Source organism: Oxyura jamaicensis, chromosome 3, assembly GCF_011077185.1.
Source record: "Oxyura jamaicensis isolate SHBP4307 breed ruddy duck chromosome 3, BPBGC_Ojam_1.0, whole genome shotgun sequence".
Classification (NCBI taxonomy): Eukaryota; Metazoa; Chordata; class Aves; order Anseriformes; family Anatidae; genus Oxyura; species Oxyura jamaicensis.
In genome coordinates, this window is record NC_048895.1 from 65,472,158 (window position 1) to 65,485,681 (window position 13,524).

At 38.0% G+C, this 13,524-nt stretch overlaps 1 long non-coding RNA gene across 1 annotated transcript; it reads left to right on the top strand.

Moving 5' to 3' along the window:
- Window positions 1-2,880: 2,880 nt before the first annotated feature.
- LOC118163394 lies at window positions 2,881-4,735 on the top strand. Its single transcript, XR_004749023.1, has 2 exons — window positions 2,881-3,109; window positions 3,987-4,735. It is a non-coding gene; the product is annotated as an uncharacterized LOC118163394 (long non-coding RNA).
- The last annotated feature ends 8,789 nt before the right edge of the window (window positions 4,736-13,524 follow it).

Here is a 13,524-nt window from a genome sequence, read left to right on the forward strand (position 1 = left end):
TACTTCACTCACTTTAGCCAAATTTTGAAGCCAAATTATTGTTTATTTGTTTTACTCTTAGGGAGTGGTCTTTCTTACCATTTATTTTGGAGATTTTAAAAATATACATCAGTTTAAATACCATATAAGAATGTTTATCTTCTAGATTTCCTACACGTCTTGTATCCTGGAGTTCATTCTCACAGCCACTGAATGAGGTTAAAGCTGACACAATGAGAGCAATGTTTCAGAGGGCCAAAATTAGCTGTAATATCATAAACATAAATCAGGGTGAAACTAGGATGCTAACATACTAGTGATTAGGTTGAACCAGAGACAGGTCAGTGCAGGTGTGACTTAAATCCCTTCTGTCCTGAACATGTCAGCTGTTGATCATGAAAATGAATTTTATTCTCAGTTCACAAGGAAAGGAAAGCTGAAAGTAATGAATACAACAAGTGACCGCATACAATTACCTACAAGCCTGGAGTCCAGAAGGCCTTTCTAGTAATGTTTGGAACATACAGGTTTAAGTATATTTGGAATATAATATATATATATTTAATGAGAAATCATATTTCCATTTAATTTGGATCCCATTATAAATGTTAAATAAATCCTTTGTGTTTCAGTAATCTAAATTATCCTTTTTCCTCTTAACCTAGGCTTTTGTTGTTGTTGCTGAAAGTATTTAAATTCAGAATATTTTATGGTTCCAAGATCACTGGTTTTATTGACATTTATTCCCTTTATATGAAAATAGTATTTTATTTATAAGTGTTTTCTTTGATCAAAACTTTTTTTTTTTTTTCTAGAATAAAAAGCTAAATAGAGGCAAAAAGCAGAGAAGAGAATATGCAATAATCCCTCTTTGATGAGGTCTACTTCGTGTTAACATTGGTGTCAACAACAACAGAATGCAATAAGCAGACTTCTAAAAGTCACAAGCCAATTCTTTATGGCCTTGTTCTGCTCCTCCAAGATACTGTATGAAGTGCAGTCTATACTGGACACAGATAAAAGTCACAGTTCTTTTGATTCAAGTATGAAAAAGAAACTACAGAAGAGAGTACTACCTGACAGCAGGGATGGGATCCAGCTCACCTAAATATAGAAGACTAGAAGTTTCAGGTGAGCAGAATTGTGCTCTAAAATCCTTCCCTAAAAAAGGAACCTACATGATCAGGTTAGATCACAGGCATCTGTTTGCTCAGATTAAATTTTACCAAAGATATTTGCACTTAAAAGTCTAGTGACACAATGAAAATCTCTCATAGTTGACTTAAACTGGATGGTTAAGTTATAATACTTTTGGTAGAAAAGTGTTTGCCTGTTTGTTTTTAAACAATATAATTACCATCTAAACAGGTAAACAGGTTAACTCTAGAAGAATAATTTTCACTAAAATTCTTTCTTTTTTTTTCTTTTTTTTTTTTTTTTTAATATTACTTATTTATTTATTTAGTTTCAGTTCTGATGGCTAAAAGATTTTTCTACTTTTGAACAGTAACATTTTCCCACAGGTTTGACATTGAGTCTGGCTGTGGACAAGGCACCATGCTCTTGAGTTGAAAGCTGAAAGCTTTAAGTAATTTGTATCAGGGAGTAACTAGCCCCAGCACCTTCAGGTCTATGTTCTCCTTCAGGCTTTTGTTTTGCCTCTTCATATAATATTGTTTTTTTTTAAAGCAGGAGCAATTTACCTAGCACTGATCTTAGTAGTAACCAACACTTGGTCTGATGCTACAAGTAATAAAAAGTACATCCACAAAAAGTTCTTCAGCCCTTATTGCTCCACTTTTCCTGCAATCCCCCTGGCTAGCAGAATGTATTTGAATACCCATTTTGTTATTGCAGGTTGAATAGAGGCCAGTGCCAGAATAGAAAACAGGGAGTGGGTCTCTTGCCATTAAAACCACTCCTCTGTCCACTGTATTGCATTGTCCACACAGAAGCTTTTCTGTACTAAAGCAAAAAGAAAGAAGATGGTAACATCTCATTTGTGTGGTCTTAAGATTTTACCAAATTCCTCCACCCCGTTTTTGTTCTCATGGGACAGCATATTCAAACCCAGAGCACATTAATGTCAAGCAAAGCAAGGAAAGAGTTAAAAGTTTGTGATAGGAAGAGTCAGCCGCAACTGTTGGTGGAGCCACCTGGTACCCATTAAGGAGTAGTTATGAGAGAGGAGTGAGATAAAGTAGGAAAGTTTTATAGTGGTAGGAGAGAATGTGCAAGAAGCAGTGCTGGGTTAGTGGTAGAGGTAGTAAACAAAGTTATGTGTTTGAAGCTATCAAGAGAGAAGAGATTTATAGGCCTCTTCAATAGAAAGCTACTTTCTTCTTCTGCCTGTAGGTAATGAGATACTGGTTGTGCCTAAACCAGCTATGTGCTGATGTGGAGAAGATACCAAAATAGCGTGAAGGTGACTGGATCTTTGCTTAAGACTGTAATAATGATTCTAAGTTAACCTTCTACAGAGGGGCTTACAGGTGTTCCAGGACATGCCTCTGTCTGTCTTTCTTGTTAACCTTTGAGGGTTTAAATTTTACAAGAATCTGAAGAATACCCTTGTGTGACTGGTGATCTGGTATTCTTTAGCTAATAAAGCTGGCTAAAAAGACTGTCTGCTAACTTCTCTTTTTGCAAGATATGTCTTGCCCTGAAAAAAATGTTTCTCAGTTTCTACTAGAGCAGGTTAGAATTATTAATCTTTATTCTCAGTTGCGAGGTTGTCTGCTACTTCTTTTTTCTGTTTTCATGTTTGTAAAATCAAAATCTATGGTGAGCAGTACATAAATCATAATGGACAATTAATTAAAAAAAAAAAAAAAAAAGACCTTTTGAATTTGGATGTTATTTTCCCTTCTAAATAAGGTATTTTTATTTGTGATACATGGCTTAAAATAAGACTGCTGAGTTGTCTTTCAATGGTAGTACTGCAGGACATCAATTGTAACAAGTTGGGGTAGCAAAAATGGTTCTGGGTGTCCACGTCTGCCATGTGGTCTCCATGACAGGCAGCAGTGCTGGAGCTTCAAGAGGAAGGACAAACCATTATTTCTTGCCTTGCTCTAACCTGCATACCAGGATCCTGTTCCCTGAGTCAGCCTTGTAGATGTGGTAACAAGTAAGTGGCCAGCTGGGGGACAATTTGCTTGCCTTAGAGGGTTAAAATGCACAGTGACTGCATTGAATTTAAATAATACAAGTTAAATTTGCATTTCTTGAGTCCTGATAGGGAAATGTACGTGTGCGTTGTCTTTGCGGTACAAATGATAAAAATGCAAACTCCTAAATTTATGTGTTTTCCTCTACTTATTTCTTCTGTGCCATAAGTATTGTTGTCAGAGATGCTCTTTTGTTCAGTAGTCGTTTGGCAACTGTGAGTGCTGAAAAAAAAAATAATAAATAGCAACAATAGCAGATGTGCTGGAGCACTTATCTGTTCCCATGATCCTCTGACAAGCTATTAAGCTCATACATCTTAATGCCAGCAGAACTGGAATAATTTTAGGAATAGCTTTTGTAACATGATTTTTGGGGAAGAGGGAGGAGCAGGGCTGAGAAGATTGAATCTGCCCAGGGTGAGTATACTAGCTGTTCTCTGCACAGCCAAAATGCATTGGGCAAGTGACTTTCATTTGTGTGTGTGTGGACTGCCAGCAGTTTCTGAGCAGGCATGCTGGAGCCTTGTAGGGACCTTGTTCCTTCCGTTTCCCTGTGCAGTTTTCCTGCTGCTTGTCAATTTTCTTTTAATGTTAGGGACTAGCTGAAATGATTGGGTCTCTAATTAACTAACAGTAAAGTAGTTCAATGAAATACTGGCAGTAGTTCTGCATAATACTGGTTTAACAACTCTCTGGTAACTTAGGTGTTTTCCTGAGTGGAAAGTCTGAAGAAAGCCTGCATTTGCTATTAGAGTACCTCCGACATGCCCTGGGTTTCAGAACATGTAGTGTTTTTTTTTTTTTTTTTTTTTTTTTTTTTTTTTTTTTTTTCCCTAGGGGTTTAAAAATGCAAGTGTGAGGGCTGGCCAGACAGACTAGCAATGACAAGGTTAAACTATGGATGTTTAGGAAATCCAAGCAGGCTGCCTGTGCCACAACAAAGCAATGCTGGCAGTGGCTACCTGTTTCAGCAGACTTCTCCTTCTGTCTTCCACAGGGCTCAGGGACTCAGCTGTGCCCTGCAAAGCTTCCTGTTTACGATCGCTCATCCTCCAAAAACAGCGCACACTCTGCTTCCCACATCTCTGAAGCCATACAAGGATCCAATAACATCCTGTGACTTGCCGTCACTGCAGCCCTTGTTTTTCTGAGAACTGACGGGAGAAGGCTCTCACAGGATTGTTAACAATTGGTCATCACCTTTTGGATGTGTCAGACGACTGAGGACTCCAGGCTTAACTGACAAGGAAACAATATCAGCAAAACGTTTGGCCTTTGTTCCTGCCATATATTGGTTCACAGTGTATTGCAGCAGTTAGTGTGCTTCCTATGTGGAAGAAACACTTTGATTTGAGGCTGGATGTTATGTAGCCTCCAGAGCGCTGGCTGAACTGGGACAGTAGCATGGTTCAGTACTGAATGGTTTTGGCAGTTGCACAGCTTGTCTGCCCCGGTCGTCTCCTCACGGTTACAGCCAAGGTATGTGTACCATCTGGATCCTGCCAACACCACAGCCTCCTGGAGGAGAAAAAAATCTGGTCTCCAGCTCCCTCTGAAGAGGAGCCCAGATTACGATTTTGTTCCTCCCATTTGTTCCTCTGCCCTACAAAGCATGCCTGTTGTCCTCAGTTGTTACTTAACAGTACTCAGGAGAGAATTAACTGGAATTTAAAGAGTGAAATCCTCCATAGTATTAAAAAATAATAAAAATGAAATATAAGAATTGAGCTATTGGGTACTGCAGGTAATAACCCTTTTCTTCTGGGAGCTGCCTTTGTGTCATCAACTAATAAATAAAGTTGAGCATGCTCTTTTTTCAAAAGTATGGTAGCTCCTGATTATGTAACCCAAACCTGACCCCAGCCTTGCACCCACTTTTCAAACGAAGAAGGCTGGTGCAGCAGGCAGCACTGCCTCCCTCCTGCAGCTATGCATGGCTGGGCAGGGAGCTTCATTGCCTCTGCCCCCAGTCCCAAAAGCGGTGGGGTGCTGGTGTCTCCTTGTTTGTGATATGTATCACGTGGAGAGGAAAAAAAAAAAAAAAAGGTAGGATTGAGCTTTAATGAACAAATCTAGCTTTGCTATGCAGCACTGAGATTGCATGAGATTTGAAATTCGTATGGCTCTTGTTTAAAGGTTATATCTAATTAAGGCTCTCCAAACATTTAAGATTATAGATTCCTCATAACCTTTCCATTGTTCTTGAAATCAAAATAGCAGTAGCCTCAACCACACATACCATATCATTAACAGGACTACAGTTTAAAACAAAGACTATAATTTGCACACCACTAGATAAAACGTATACTCTAGAAATTCTTTCCAACATATGAAATGATTCAATAGGAGGTAGAACTTAAAAATAAAGTTGCTATAAGTCTCAAAGACCCACCCACAATGAAGAAAAAAATATTTTCAAATACAAAAAATCTGAAGGTAATACTCTTAAAAGAAGATTGAATTCATACAAAAGCCGAATCTACTGCTAAAGGAGAGTAAATTCTTTTTCAACAGTTAAAATTAATACAACAGAAAATGAACTGTAAGTTATGGATAAATTAATTTCCTTATTCCCCAAGTAAAATCAGTAATAAAATCAAATAATAAAACAATCCTTTTTTCCCATACATACTCTCAAAAATAGACAATGGACAGAATTTGTGTGAAAAAGGGCTTTGGGAAAAGCAGTGAGATGTTGCCAGAATTCATTAACTCTACTAACTTAATTTTTTCCCCAATCCATCTGGAATACAAATACACACTGGCCTTCTCACTGAAAAATTGTTTCCACACGTGCGCATACACACACGTAAAGTCAAACAAAAAGAAACCCAAAGGGGCAATTGCAATTACCTGGCACATGCCTTGGAATTTTAATGTATCTTTCTAGTCTGTCTTTGTGTACGTATGCAGTACGTTTGTAGGACCAGAAATATAAACTTTGTTCTTAAAAACTTTACTTAGTCCATTGCTGGAATGCTGGCACATTATCAAGCAATAGATTTAGTGTCATGTTGCTTTGTTGACCCTGGGTTTTTGATATTACCACTGGCAAGGTAGGACTAAATTTGCTAGAGTGATCTTGCATGGGAAGTTTCTTTTTGCTTGGAGGGAATTTTAGACACCAGCGGAGTGTTTTGTCTCACAAAGATGTATTTGACAAACTGTGTGACTGAGGTATATATATTTATTTCTGTGGGATTGCTATGAAAGTAGTTATCCTGTTGCCAGATCACAGTAACGACAAAGGTGACTCAAGTTCCCTGTGAATTTTGCTGTGACTGAGCACCCTAGGTAATTCAGGAAAAGTCCTGCCCAACAGCATCCCACGGCTATTGTGTGATTGTGATTGAGTCAACAAAAGGCTCTGACCCTGAGTGAATTTACACAGGACCAAAATAATCTTATCAGTCTCAATAACCTTCACACTTCTTTCTTCCTTCCTTCTGTTTCAAAGCAGGCTTGTTGCCCTCTGTGGTAGCACAGATGCTTTCTGAGCCTCAGTGACCTTCCTTTCCCTTTCTAAATCTCATTATCATATTTCTTCCTCAATCCAAAATTGTATTTACTCTGTGGATATTGCTTCCACAAGCTCTTGAATAGGGCCTTGGCTCTTACATCTTTAGGATGGAACAGCTACCTGTAAAGGGATGCAGACTGACACTTGTAGGTCTTGCTCGTCTCAGAAAAGAAAAGCTTGGAAAAGACCTACAACTTCACATTTTCAGGCATTGGTCAGCCTCTAGTTTAAAGGAGATTCATTTATATTTGTCACCCCAGATCTTAGGCACCATTCTCTGAAGTATAAAGGAAAACATACCTGCTCTAACTGCTGGTCTGCCCATTTCCACAATCTTCTTTGTCTTGTGAGTCATCAGGTTACTTCAAAGACTGAAACATTGCCATTTACTTCAGTTATTTCCAAGCTTCAGTGATTACTTAATTTTACAATAAAGCCAAAAGGAACTGTATGCAATCCCTAACTAAAAATTAATAATAACCCTGGTAATTTTACCAACTCAACCTGATGTTAGGGGTATAAGTAAACTTTGCTGTATTTATTCATGCACAGTACACTGCTCTATGGACACTGGTCTTCCTAAATCTCATTGGTATCCGTTGCCTGACTCCTTCACTGAAGCTACAAGCACTTAAGCAGGTACATTTAGCATCAGCTGTAAAACTCAGATTGTCTAGATTTGAATGATCCACCAACTTTAGCAGAGGCTTCAGACATATGTTCATTTGTGTTCACTGTATTCACTACATGGAGAAAACAAATGCCACAATGTGAAACAGTGAGTTATGCAGTGTTCAGTAACAAATATTATGTTAAAGAAAACCTTTAACAGCAACAACAAAATAATGTAGAAATTAAGTTATGGAGGCCTCTACCCATCCTTTTCCCTTTCAGCTGACAGTTAAAACTCCATACCAGGAAGTAGGCGTATTCTCAGTGCTCATTTGCTCTGCAATGCTAATTAAACACTCTCTGGAAGAGGTATCATCCTTGGGGAATAGCTGTTAAACTCATGTCTGCACATTGCTGTTATTTGCCTATGCTTCACTTTTATTTAAAGAATATTGAAATAAATGCTGACATCCTGGTCAATATTTTCTGCCCTTGCTAAGCATTTTCTTCCATTTAGGACTGTATCAGTGAGTTTTCTGACTGCTACATTTGCCACAGTAACATGCTAATAATCTACAGTATTTTACACAATGTTTTGTTGAAAGTTTTGTACATCCAAGACACAACATATGTGGTATCTGAGCACAGTGTGATCAAAAAGACAGCACTCACTAGCATGTAGGTGACCCCACTGACTCTTATCTGAATATGGGCTTCTCTTTTAGTATAGTCCTTTCTCTCATACCACATCACAGACAGTGGCAATGTTTTCAGAAACTATTACTCTTTTTCTGATAATAATAATGCTACTACTCTACATGTGTGTTTTTTTTGTTTGTTTGGTTGGTTGGTTGGTTTGTTTGTTTGTTTGTTTGTTTTCCTTCTCTTTAGATACCAGTGGGACCTGCATTTAAAATTCACATCTACTAACATTTATTTTATTTTTTTTAGGAATTTAAGCCTTGAATTTAAGAAAGCATTATTGCAGACTCTAGGCAATGTAGGATCTGGTTTTATTTGTGATATCCAGCAGTTCCTCAGTTCCTCTCCAAATATATGCAGTATTTATAAGCCTTGTGTTTTACTGGGGTAAATTATATCCTACTGACAGCCTATTGTCCCTGCTACTTGTCAATGGACTCCCTTCATTAAATAGTTCATTCTCTCTCTTTCTGTTCCTGAGGCAAGTTTAGCTGAGGATTGTGCTAGATGTACCATAAACGTATCTTTACAGCATCTCCCAAGGTGAAGGAGTCTTGGTGGGGCATTTGTCATAGGAGTTTCCAGAAGTCCAGAGACTGTGTCTCTACAGACAAAAAATAATAATAATAATTTAAAAAATGTCCCCAGTGAAAAAGATGAATCAAAAATATTGCCCTGACCATTTCCTGCCATGCAAGCAAACACCAGCCAGACTAATCTAGAGGATGATCAAGCTGATCATCAAAGCTGACGCTTTGCTGAGCAAGCGTCAGCTCCACAGCAGCCTAGCAGAGGAGAGGAATTCACCCAGATTAGCTCCTCTGGCCATTTACTTTGTAATAAAGGACAATGGCGAGCACTCTACAGCTATAATGAAGACATGTTGTTTTAGCGTATTTAAGAATAAGGAATGGAAGTGGGAAGTCAAGGAGTAAGAATGCTCAGGTAGACTGAATGCACAGAATTCCTCTATGTCATCTGCAGAATGAATTTGATTATGTAAAGCTTAGCCATCCAGATGATTGAGGTTACTTTCTCAGTTTAAGTTGATATTCCAGAGATAAATACATCGCAGAAGTACAAAGATTCCACTGACTTTTTATTGTTTTCCTCATGATCTATGAATGAAAATCTCATCAAAATTAGTGGGAGCTGCATGTGTCCAAATCACTAAGAAGGAAGCCCTTCCAGCCCCTCATGTTACTGACAACATTAAAAATGTAAATTCTTAATTTTTACCTACTTTCTGCTCTGTTGATTTCCAGACTCATAACCTGTGACAGATAATTCTGTCACAAGAAGTGTCGGTAACACTGAGGGAAGACTTCCAGCTTCTGCTTATATTATTCTTTTACTTTTCTGCAATTTGTTTTCAAACTTTTAACATGGATGGATACACTTAGACAAGGAAACTTGTAATTGGACTTTTTTTTTTTCTTTTTTTAACATTTTACCCCATAGTGAAAGATCTGACTAAGTGGAAAGACACTTGAGAAATGGTAAATCAGGCTATAGCAATTACAAAAAATTACAAAACAATATCTTAAACTTATATGACTCAACTCTATGAAGGTATCATAAAACCATCCAGCAGAGAAATTTCTCCCCAAGAACATGACAAATGATTAATTGGGATTCCAGATCTCTAGCTTTCAACCTGCACAGATTTGCACATTTTTGTGACTTGGTTATGCCTCAGGTTCAGTCTCTCCAATCGTAATTCCATGCCGTGATGACTGGACCCCCCCCCTAAAAAAAAATAATAAAAAAATATTCTTCTGTGGTGAGAGTTAACAACCCAGTATCTTCCCAGCTGAAGGTTAGAGTTGCCTCTTCCTTTCTTACTCTAATTTAGTGCTACTGAGATAAAGCTGTGAGTTCTGTAAAGAAAGAGAGATTTATAACACATGGCAAAAAAAAAAAAAATGGTTGTTACTCCATTTAATTACACATTTTTTGAGATTGATCTCCCAGCTGAAGTCAGTGGGTGGTTTTTCCTCTGAATTCAATAGCTTTTGGACTGAGCCAAAATGAAGGAATGAAGCACTATGATACTACTGAGTAAAGGGTAGGACAGTACATTAAGAGCATGTTTTTTTTTTGTCATGATTGGTGTTTCAGACTGCTAAAGCACTGCCTCTCCCCATATCATAACAATATCTGGGACTAGAAAAATATAAATTATTTCAGTGTTTTTTCTTCTATTGATTCTTGCTAGATATATCCCAATAGTGTATGCCAAATTGTGAGTCAGTTTCAATGTTTATGTAAATCCATAGAAGGCCTGTTCTGTAAAAAACAGAACACAAAACAAAACAGAACACGTCTTTAGTATTTTTTTGAAAATAATCACCTAGCTTTTCCAAAGTATCTGTGTACTTACAAGTGTTTTTAAATTCTGATAGTTATATGCCAGCACGGACACATATATGCAAACCCAAACAAATGTCAGAAGAATTTCTTTATGGTAGCTCATATACCTTAATATCTATTAATATTAGTCATCTGCACGTTTAAGTTTTGTTAAATGTACAAACTCTGTGGAACTCCACCCTTATTACAACATCAGTTTGCAGTCTCAAGCATTTTTTGTGTGTTTTGAGGACATACTATTAGGCTAGTGGTCTATAGAAAGTATTATTTGCATAATGGGAAAAAGTAAAGAGAAGAAGAATCATAAAATTTTTCAGACACTGAAGTAGCTTAGTCAATTGTGGTAGTTTTACTGTGCTAGGCAGCTGAATACCACAACCGCTTTCTCACTCCCCCTCCTCACATGAGGAGGGGAAGAAGTAAAGGAAAGAACAACTCGCGGGTTGAGATAAGGATAATTTAATTAAAGAGAAAAAATATTATTGAGGAAATATTATTATTAATTAAACAATTCAACTAAAGGGAAAAAAGGGAAAGGGGAAGGGGGGGGGGGAGAAAGGGAATAACAAAACAAAACAAGTAAAGGCTATGTGGAAGTGCAGAGGAAAGAAATTACTCTCTACTTCCCACAAATGAGCAATGCTTGACCACGTCATTGAAGTAGGTCCTCAATGCATGTAGCCCGTGTTCGGGAGGAGGACAGACGTTTTCGCAACGAGAGCCCACCCCTCCCCTCTTCTTCCCTTTTCCACCTTTTATTGCTGAGTATGACATCATAAGGTATGGAATATCCCTTTGGTTGGTTGAGGTCAGCTGCCCTGGTGATGTTTCTTTCTCACTTTTTGCCCACCCCCTAGGAGGGTTAGAGAGAGTCCTGATGCTGTGCCAGCACTTTTCAGCAGCAGACACAACACTGGTGTGATACCACTGCTGTTCTAGCTCCAAGTGCAGAGTGCAGCACTGTATGGGCTGCTGCAGGGAAAGTTAACATCCCAGCCAGACCCAGTACATCAATGCATAGGTTTTTATTTGTTTAATTGAATTTACTGGGAAAAAGTCAAACCTTGAAAAGTTAGAAACTAATCACGCGAAGGTCATCTTCGCAATGTAAATTTATGTTCGCTGCATTTATATTTCACAGTAAAGTGTTACAGATATGATCAAATAACACTCTCTTTTAATAAAACCATTCAATTCAGAGGATCTATAATGCTCCAGGGATGAAAGTTGTACATTTATGGCTATAAGACAAGTGGTGACATCAGACTGGTTGCTCCACCTAAATAAAGTGTACACCAAACAGTGGTAGGTCAGTGCCAATGACAGGAAGGAGCCAGAAACTGGGACAAGATACTACCCGATGCCTGTTGAAATCCCTCACTGGAAGGTGACTAAAGTTCCTACATGATGTTATGCAAGAAAAAGATACTTTTTGACCCTGAAATTTGGATAGTTTTAGTACCCTTGAGATTGCAGAGGAAAAAATCTTAGTTTCCTAGTTAGCTTTCCCATTTCCACATCCTGGTTATCCATACTCCATGATGTTTAGTTTTTCTGTGGATTTTTTTTTTAAACAAAAAAACAGAAACACTAATTTTTCTAAGAGAAATTCCTGGTGTAGTTTATAAAGAGACTGCTGCTTATATGAAATATGGATAATATTTTACTTAAGATTGATGCTTTCTGTACAGTTTCAATTTCCATCACTACTCCCAGGAGCACTGTGCCCTCCAATACCCACACAAGACACGAAGACATACTTCAACATACCTGCAACTTAAAAACATGCAAACTCTACCTGTATATACATATGGAGCCCATGGAGTTCAGAAGACACTTCAAATTTCATGTCCTGTGGATGAGTTCAATCCACGGTAGATGGGACTAGCTCTGAGTAATTTGAATTTGAACAATTTTGCACTACTTGGTCTAGGGATGAAGGTGAGTCCTCGCAAAAGAGGCCTTGAACCAGAGGTACAAGTACTGGAGTAGACTGGTAACCTAAAGAAATCAAATTAATCTGAATATATTTTAGAGAAATAATCAGCTGGATTTAGCAAAATTCTCTGAGGAAAAGGCAAAAACTGACAGCAGGAGGCAACAGCGTTTGTCTACCCCTCAAAATACATTGATTTAACCATTCATGCAAATGAACAGGGCTCAAACCTCACTGGTATATATGAAACAAGAAAGAACTTTTTGTGTGCTATCAGCATAAAAATGTTTCCTGCATCAGAGAAAGCAGAAAGGAATTAATATAACTAGAAAAAAACTGTGGAAGGAAGAGAGGAAAACTAAGATGTATCTCTGTGGAGCTGGAACTGGGTCTCCCAAGCCTTTACTTTGTTATGAGTAGCTGAGATATATTCCACCTCATTTCACTTCTGGAGGAAATTACAAATCCTTACAAACCCCACAATAGTCATGCAGCATCAAATATTGAAAATCTGAGAAATATTGATGCCTCCTGGGGTATTTCTAGATCCCACTTAATGCCTGACTCATGATGGCAATTATCCTTTCTATGCTAGGGGTATGGTAACTAATTAAGTGGGCTCATGAAAGCACATTCAGAATCTGGAAGGAAAGCATAACTGATGTGATTATATTCTTGACATATTCCTCAGTCCAATGCAAGCTTAAAGCAGTTCAAGTCAGGAGTCTGAATGACTGAATCTGAATGACTCCTGAAATCAAGTGCCAGGGATTGAAAGTACTGTAGTTTAATGTACAGTTTATTTTAAAATATATTGTTCTTTGGAGGAATCTTTCTTTGTATTTTATGATGTTTGGAGGCAGAGTTGTTTAATGACTGCAACTAAAAGCTATCTGGGTTATAAGTACAAGTGATCTACTTAAACATTGTTTAGTGTGATGGAAGACTGATGGCTGCCTTGATTCATAGTCTGCCGAGTTAAAAGAAGGGCAGTGGACTGGACCTCCTAGAAACCAAATAAGCTGCACATCCTAAGCAGACCCAAAAGCCAATGCTAGCAAGAGTCCTACTTGCACCCTCTGCTGAACTCTGAGTCCCTGAGAAGGAGGACAGTCAAAACACCTGTGCTCCTGATACTAACTTAACTTCTTGTCATACATTCTTCCTATGTTCTTTTTTCCTAAAAAAGGAAAGGAAAGGAAAGGAAAGGAAAGGAAAGGAAAGGAAAGGAA